The sequence below is a fragment of the Cebus imitator genome, unplaced genomic scaffold, assembly GCF_001604975.1.
Source record: "Cebus imitator isolate Cc_AM_T3 unplaced genomic scaffold, Cebus_imitator-1.0 Scaffold206, whole genome shotgun sequence".
NCBI lineage: Eukaryota > Metazoa > Chordata > Mammalia > Primates > Cebidae > Cebus > Cebus imitator.
In genome coordinates this window covers 3,513,198-3,519,469 of record NW_016107521.1, presented here as the reverse complement: position 1 = coordinate 3,519,469, position 6,272 = coordinate 3,513,198, and the positions used below count along the sequence as shown (strand labels likewise).

Genomic DNA, 6,272 nt, shown 5'->3' with positions numbered 1-6,272 from the left:
AAGGGAAAAAAAAAAAAAAAAAAAAAAGCAAGGTGGAAAATCATATTACTGAAGATTCAGGGAAGATGGCCGAAAGGAAGCTTCTCCGGAGTGCAGCTACCACCAAGTGAGACAGAACCAGAGCGACATCCGAGTCTCCAAACGAGGTACCAGTTTTGTTTTAAAGGGCCTGGTTGATTCGCAGGATTAACCCCAAAAAAGGCAGCAAAAGCAGCCCAAAGGCATCCAGCTGGCACTGCCTCACCTAGAAAGTGTATCAGGCACAGAGGATGGGGGGGCATCACCTCCTCAGTTCTCTGAATCAGATACAGCAATTCACTCTGAGACTTCAGCAACACACAGACCAGGAAAACACCACCTTGCTGAGAACCACCCAGAGTCGCAGACCCGGGAAACAGCCCAGGCCGGCAGCCCCAGCCACACCGGTGCCTTGTTAGTGCGGACCAGGGCAGAGATTTGGACTAATACCGAGAAAGCTGGCGAAAAGGAACTGCCCGTCCCACAGAAGGGAGAGTTGAAAGCGGGGCGGGGATACCCGACAAGACAGGCCCCTCCCCCACAAGATCCAGCAAGAGGAGTCCCTTTCCCGGGAGAGTTTTGCAGTTAACATATCCTCTACCTGGGAACAGCAGGCTCAGCAGAGGGAGAGAGCCCGCCGTTGGGAAAGCGGGGCTAACCCCACCAGTACTGAAACCAGGTGAAGAAAAAACAGCCTGGCTGAGACTGAGGCAGCCCAGCAGCGCCTCCACAGGCAGACAACAGACAGACTGTCTCAAGTGGCACACTGACACCTGCGTTAAAAAAAAAAAAAAAAAGCCTCATACAGGAGAAATAACCCCAACTTTAACAGAAAGGATGTCCAGTCAGGGAAGATGGGAAGAAACCAGCACAAAAAGGAAGAAAACATCAAAGTCCAGAACGCCTCTCCTCTCCAGAGAGATCACAGTGAATCGACAGCATGGCAACAAAACATGTCAGAAAATGATTTTCATGAGCTGACAGAAGCAGGCTTCAGAAGATGGGTAATAACAAACTTCTCTGAGCTAAAAGAACATGTTTTAACCCAATGCAAAGCAACTAAGAACCTTGAAAAAATATTATATGAAATGCTAACTAGAATAACGAGCCTAGAGAAGAATATAAACGACTTGATGGAGCTGAAAAACACAGCACAAGAACTTTTGAAGCATGCACAAGTTTCAATAGCCGAATAGATCAAGCAAAAGAAAAGATATCAGAGACAAAGATCAACTCAATGAAATAAAAAGAGAAGGCAAGAAAAGAGAAAAAAGAGTGAAAAGAAATGAACAAAACCTCCAAGAAATATGGGATTATGTGAAAACACCTAGTCTACGCTTGATAGGTGTACCTGAAGAGGATGGGAAAAATGAATCCAAGCTGGAAAACACTCTTCAAAATATTATCCAGGAGAATTTCCCAACCTAGCAAAGCAGGCCAACATTCAAATATAGGAAATACAAAGAACACCACAGAGATACTCCTCAAGAAGAGCAACCCCAAGGCACATAATCGTCAGATTCACCATGGTTGAAATGAAGGAAAAAATGCTAAGGGTAGCCAGAGAGAAAGTTTGGGTCACCCACAAAGGAAAACCCATCAGACTCACAGTGGATCTCTTGGCAGAAACCCAACAATCCAGAAAAGAGTGGGGACCAATATTCAACATCCTTAAAGAAAAGAACTTTCAACCCAGAGTTTCATATCCAGTTGAACTGAGCATCATAAATGAAGGAGAAATAAAATCCTTTATGGACAATCAATTACTGAGAGATTTCATCGCCACCAGACCTGCCCTACAAGAGCTCCTGAAGGAAGCGCTGAACACAGGAAAAAAATCCAGTACCAGCCACTGCAAAAATGAACCAAATGGTAAAGACCAATGATGCAATGAGGAAACTGTGTCGACCAATGGGCAAAACAAATAACCAGTAACAAAATGGCAGGATCAAATTCACACATAAGAATATTAACGTTAAATGTAAATGGCCTAAATGCCCCAATCAAAAGACACAGACTGGTAAACAGGGTAAAAAGTCAAAACTCATCAGTGTGCTGTATTCAGGAGACCCATCTCACATGCAAAGACACACATAGGCTCCAAATAAACGGATGGAAGAAAATCTACCAAGCAAACGAAGAGCAAAAAAAAGTAGGGGTTGCAATTGTAGTCTCTGATAAAATTGACTTTAAAACAACAAATATCAGAAGAGACAAAGAAGGACACTGCATAATGGTGAAAGGATCAATACAACAAGAAGAGCTAACTATCCTAAATATATATGCACCCAATACAGGAGGTGTCCAGATATATAAAGCAAGTTCTTAATGACCTACAAAAAGACTTTGACTCCCACACAATAATGATGGGAGACTTTAACACTCCACTGTCAACATTAGACAGATCAACAAGACAGAAAATCACCAAGGATATACAGGACTTGAACACAGAACTGGAACAAGTGGGCATAATAGGCATCTACAGAACTCTCCACCCCACAGCCACAGAATATACATTCTTCTCAGCACCACATCAACTTACTCTAAAATTGACCACATAGTTGGAAGTAAATCACTCCTCAGCAAATGCAAAAAAAATGGAAATCATAACAAACAGTCTCTCAGACCACAGTGCAATCAAATTAGATCTCAGGATTAAGAAACTAACTCAAAACCACACAACTTCATGGAAACTGAACAACTGGCTCCTGAATGTTGACTGGATAAACAATGAAATGAAGGCAGAAATAAAGATGTTCTTTGAAACCAATGAGAATGAGAACACAATGTACCAGAATCTCTGGGACACTAAAGCAGTGTCTAGAAGGAAATTTATCACAATACATGCCCACATGAGAAACAAGGAAAGATCTAAAATTGACACCCTATTGTCAAAATTGAAAAAGCTAGAGGAGCAAGATCAAAAAAAACTCAAAAGCTAGCAGAAGACAAGAAATAACAGATCAGAGCAAAAATGAAGGAGACAGAGACAAAAAAACCCTTCAAAAAATCAATAAATCCAGGAGCTGGTTTTTTGAAAAGATCAACAAATAGACCACTAGACAGATTAATAAAAAAGAAAAGAGAGAAGAATCAAATAGATGCAACAAAAAAACGATAAAGGGGATATCACCACCGATCCCACAGAAATACAAACAACTCTATGCACATAAACCAGTAAACTGGGAGGAAATGGATAAATTCCTGGACACTTGCACCCTACCAAAACTAAACCAGGAAGAAGTTGAAACTCCAAATAGACCAATAACAAGGGCTGAACGTGAGGCAGCAATTAACAGCCTACCAACCAAAAAAAGTTCAGGTCCAGATGGGTTCTCAGCCAAATTCTACCAGACATACAAAGAGGAGCTGGTACCAATCCTCCTGAAACGATTCCAAACAATACAAAAAGAGGGAATCCTCCCCAACTCATTTTATGAGACCAACATCATCCTGATACCAAAACCCAGCAGAGACTCAACAACAACAACAAAAAACTTCAGGCCAATCTCCATGATGAACATAGATGCAAAACTCTTCAATAAAATACTGGCAAACTGATTGCAACAGCACGTCAAAAAGCTTATCCATCATGATCAAGTAGGCTTTGTCCCGGGGATGCAAGGCTGGTTCAACATACACAAGTCCATGAATGTAATCCACCACATAAACAGAACCAAAGACAAAAACCACATGATTATCTCAATAGATGCAGAGAAGGCCTTCAACAAAATTCAACAGCGCTTTATGCTAAAAACTCTCAATAAACTAGGTATTGATGGAACCTATCACAAAATAATAAAAGCTATTTACGACAAACCCACTGCCAATATCACACTGAATGGGCAAAACTGGAAGCATTCCCTTTGAAATCTGGCACTAGACAAGGATGCCCTATCTCTCCACTCTCATTTGATATAGTATTGGAAGTTTTAGTCAGAGCAATCAGGCAAGAAAAAGAAATAAAGGGTATTTAATTAGGAAAGGAGGAAGTCAAATTGTCTCTATTTACAGACGACATGATTGTATATTTAGAAGACCCCATAGCCTCAGCCCGAACTCTCCTTAAGCTGGTAAGCAACTTCAGCAAAGTCTCAGGATACAAAATCAATGTGCAGAAGTCACAAGCATTCCTATACACCAATAACAGACAAACAAAGAGCCAAATCAAGAGCAAACTCCCATTCACAATTGCTACAAGAAGAATAAAATACCTAGGAATACAACTAACAAAGAACGTAAGGGACCTCTTCAAGGAGAACTACAAACCACTGCTCAAGGAAATAAGAGAAGACATAAACAGATATGGAAAAACATTCCATGCTCATGGTTAGCAAGAATCAATATTGTGAAAATGGCCATACTGCCCAAAGTAATTTATAGATTTAACGCTATCCCCATCAAACTACCAATGTCCTTCTTCACAGAACTGGAAAAAAAAAAACACTTTAAACTTCATATGGAACCACAGAAGAGCCTGCATAACCAAGACGTCTAATCCTAAGCAAAAAGAACAAAGCTGGCGGCATCACATTGCCGGACTTCAAGCTATACTACAAGGCAACAGTTATCAAAACAGCATGGTACTGGTATCAAAACAGAGACATAGACCAATGGAACAGAACAGAGGCCTCTGGAGCAATACCACACATCTACAACAATCTGATCTTTGATAAACCTGACAAAAACAAGCAATGGGGAAAGGATCCCCTGTTTAATGAATGCTGTTGGGAAAATTGGCTAGCAATGGACAGAAAGCAGAAACTGGACCCCTTCCTGACACCTTACACTAAAATTAACTCCAGATGGATTAAGGACTTAAACATAAGACCTAACACCATAAAAACCCTAGAAGAAAACCTAGGCAAAACCATTCAGGACATAGGCGTAGGCAAGGACTTCATGACTAAAACACCAAAAGCAATGGCAACAAAAGCCAAAATAGACAAATGGGATCTAATTAAACTTCAGATCTTCTGTACAGCAAAAGAAACAATCATTAGAGTGAACTGGCAACCAACAGAATGGGAAAAAGTTTTTGCAATCTACCCTTCTGACAAAGGGCTAATATCCAGAATCTACAAAGAACTGAAATAGATGTACAAGAAAAAACCAAACAAACCCATCCAAAAGTGGGCAAAGGATATGAACAGACCCTTTACAAAAAAAGACATTGATGAGGGCAACAAACATCTGAAAAAATGCTCATCATCACTGGTCATTAGAGAAATGCAAATCAAAACCACATTGAGATACCATCTCATGCCAGTTAGAATGGTGATCATTAAAAAATCTGGAGACAACAGATGCTGGAGAGGATGTGAAGAAATAGGAACACTTTTACACTGTTGGTGGGAGTGTAAATTAGTTCAACCATTGTGGAAGACAGTGTGGTGATTCCTCAAGGACCTAGAAATAGAAATTCCATTTGACCCAGCAATCCCATTATTGGGTATATACCCAAAGGACTATAAATTGTTCTATTATAAAGACACGTGAACACACATGTTCATCGCAGCACCTGGAACCAACCCAAATGCCCATCAATGATAGAGTGGACAAAGAAAATGTGGCACAAATACACCATGGAATACTCTGCAGCCCTAAAAAATGATGAGTTTGTGTCCTTTTTAGGGACATGGATGAACCTGGAAACCATCATTCTCAGCAAACTGACACAAGAACAGAAAGTCAAACACCGCATTTTCTCACTCATAGGCAGGTGTTGAGCAATGAGAACACTTGGACACAAAGAGGGGAGCAGCACACACTGGGGTCCGATGGTGGGGGCTAAGGGAGGGATAGTGGGAGAGAGGGTGGGAGAGGGATAACATGGGGGGAAATGTCAGGTATAGGTGATGGGATGGTGGCAACAAACCACCTTGCCATGAATGTACCTATGCAACAATCTTGCATGATCTGCACATGTACCCCAGAATCTAAAGTACAGTAGAAATGAAAACCATATTATTCTTCTGCCCTTTGCATTAAAATATTGAAACAAGGCTGGTAACGGTGGCTCATGCCTATAATCCCAGCACTTTGGGAGGCCGAGGCAGGTGGAACATGAGGTCAAGAGATCGAGACTGTCCTGGTCAACATGGTGAAAGGGCATCTCTACTAAAAATACAAAAATTAGCTGGGCATGGTGGTGCACGCCTGTAGTCCCAGCTACTCGGGAGGCTGAGACAGGAGAATTACTTGAACCCAGGAGGCAGAGTTTGCGGTGAGCCGAGATCGCGCCATTGTACTCC

General features: G+C 41.4%; 1 pseudogene; it reads left to right on the top strand.

Moving 5' to 3' along the window:
* Positions 1–65: 65 nt before the first annotated feature.
* The window catches only part of LOC108317733, a 23,837-nt pseudogene continuing 17,630 nt past the window's right edge, over positions 66–6,272 (top strand).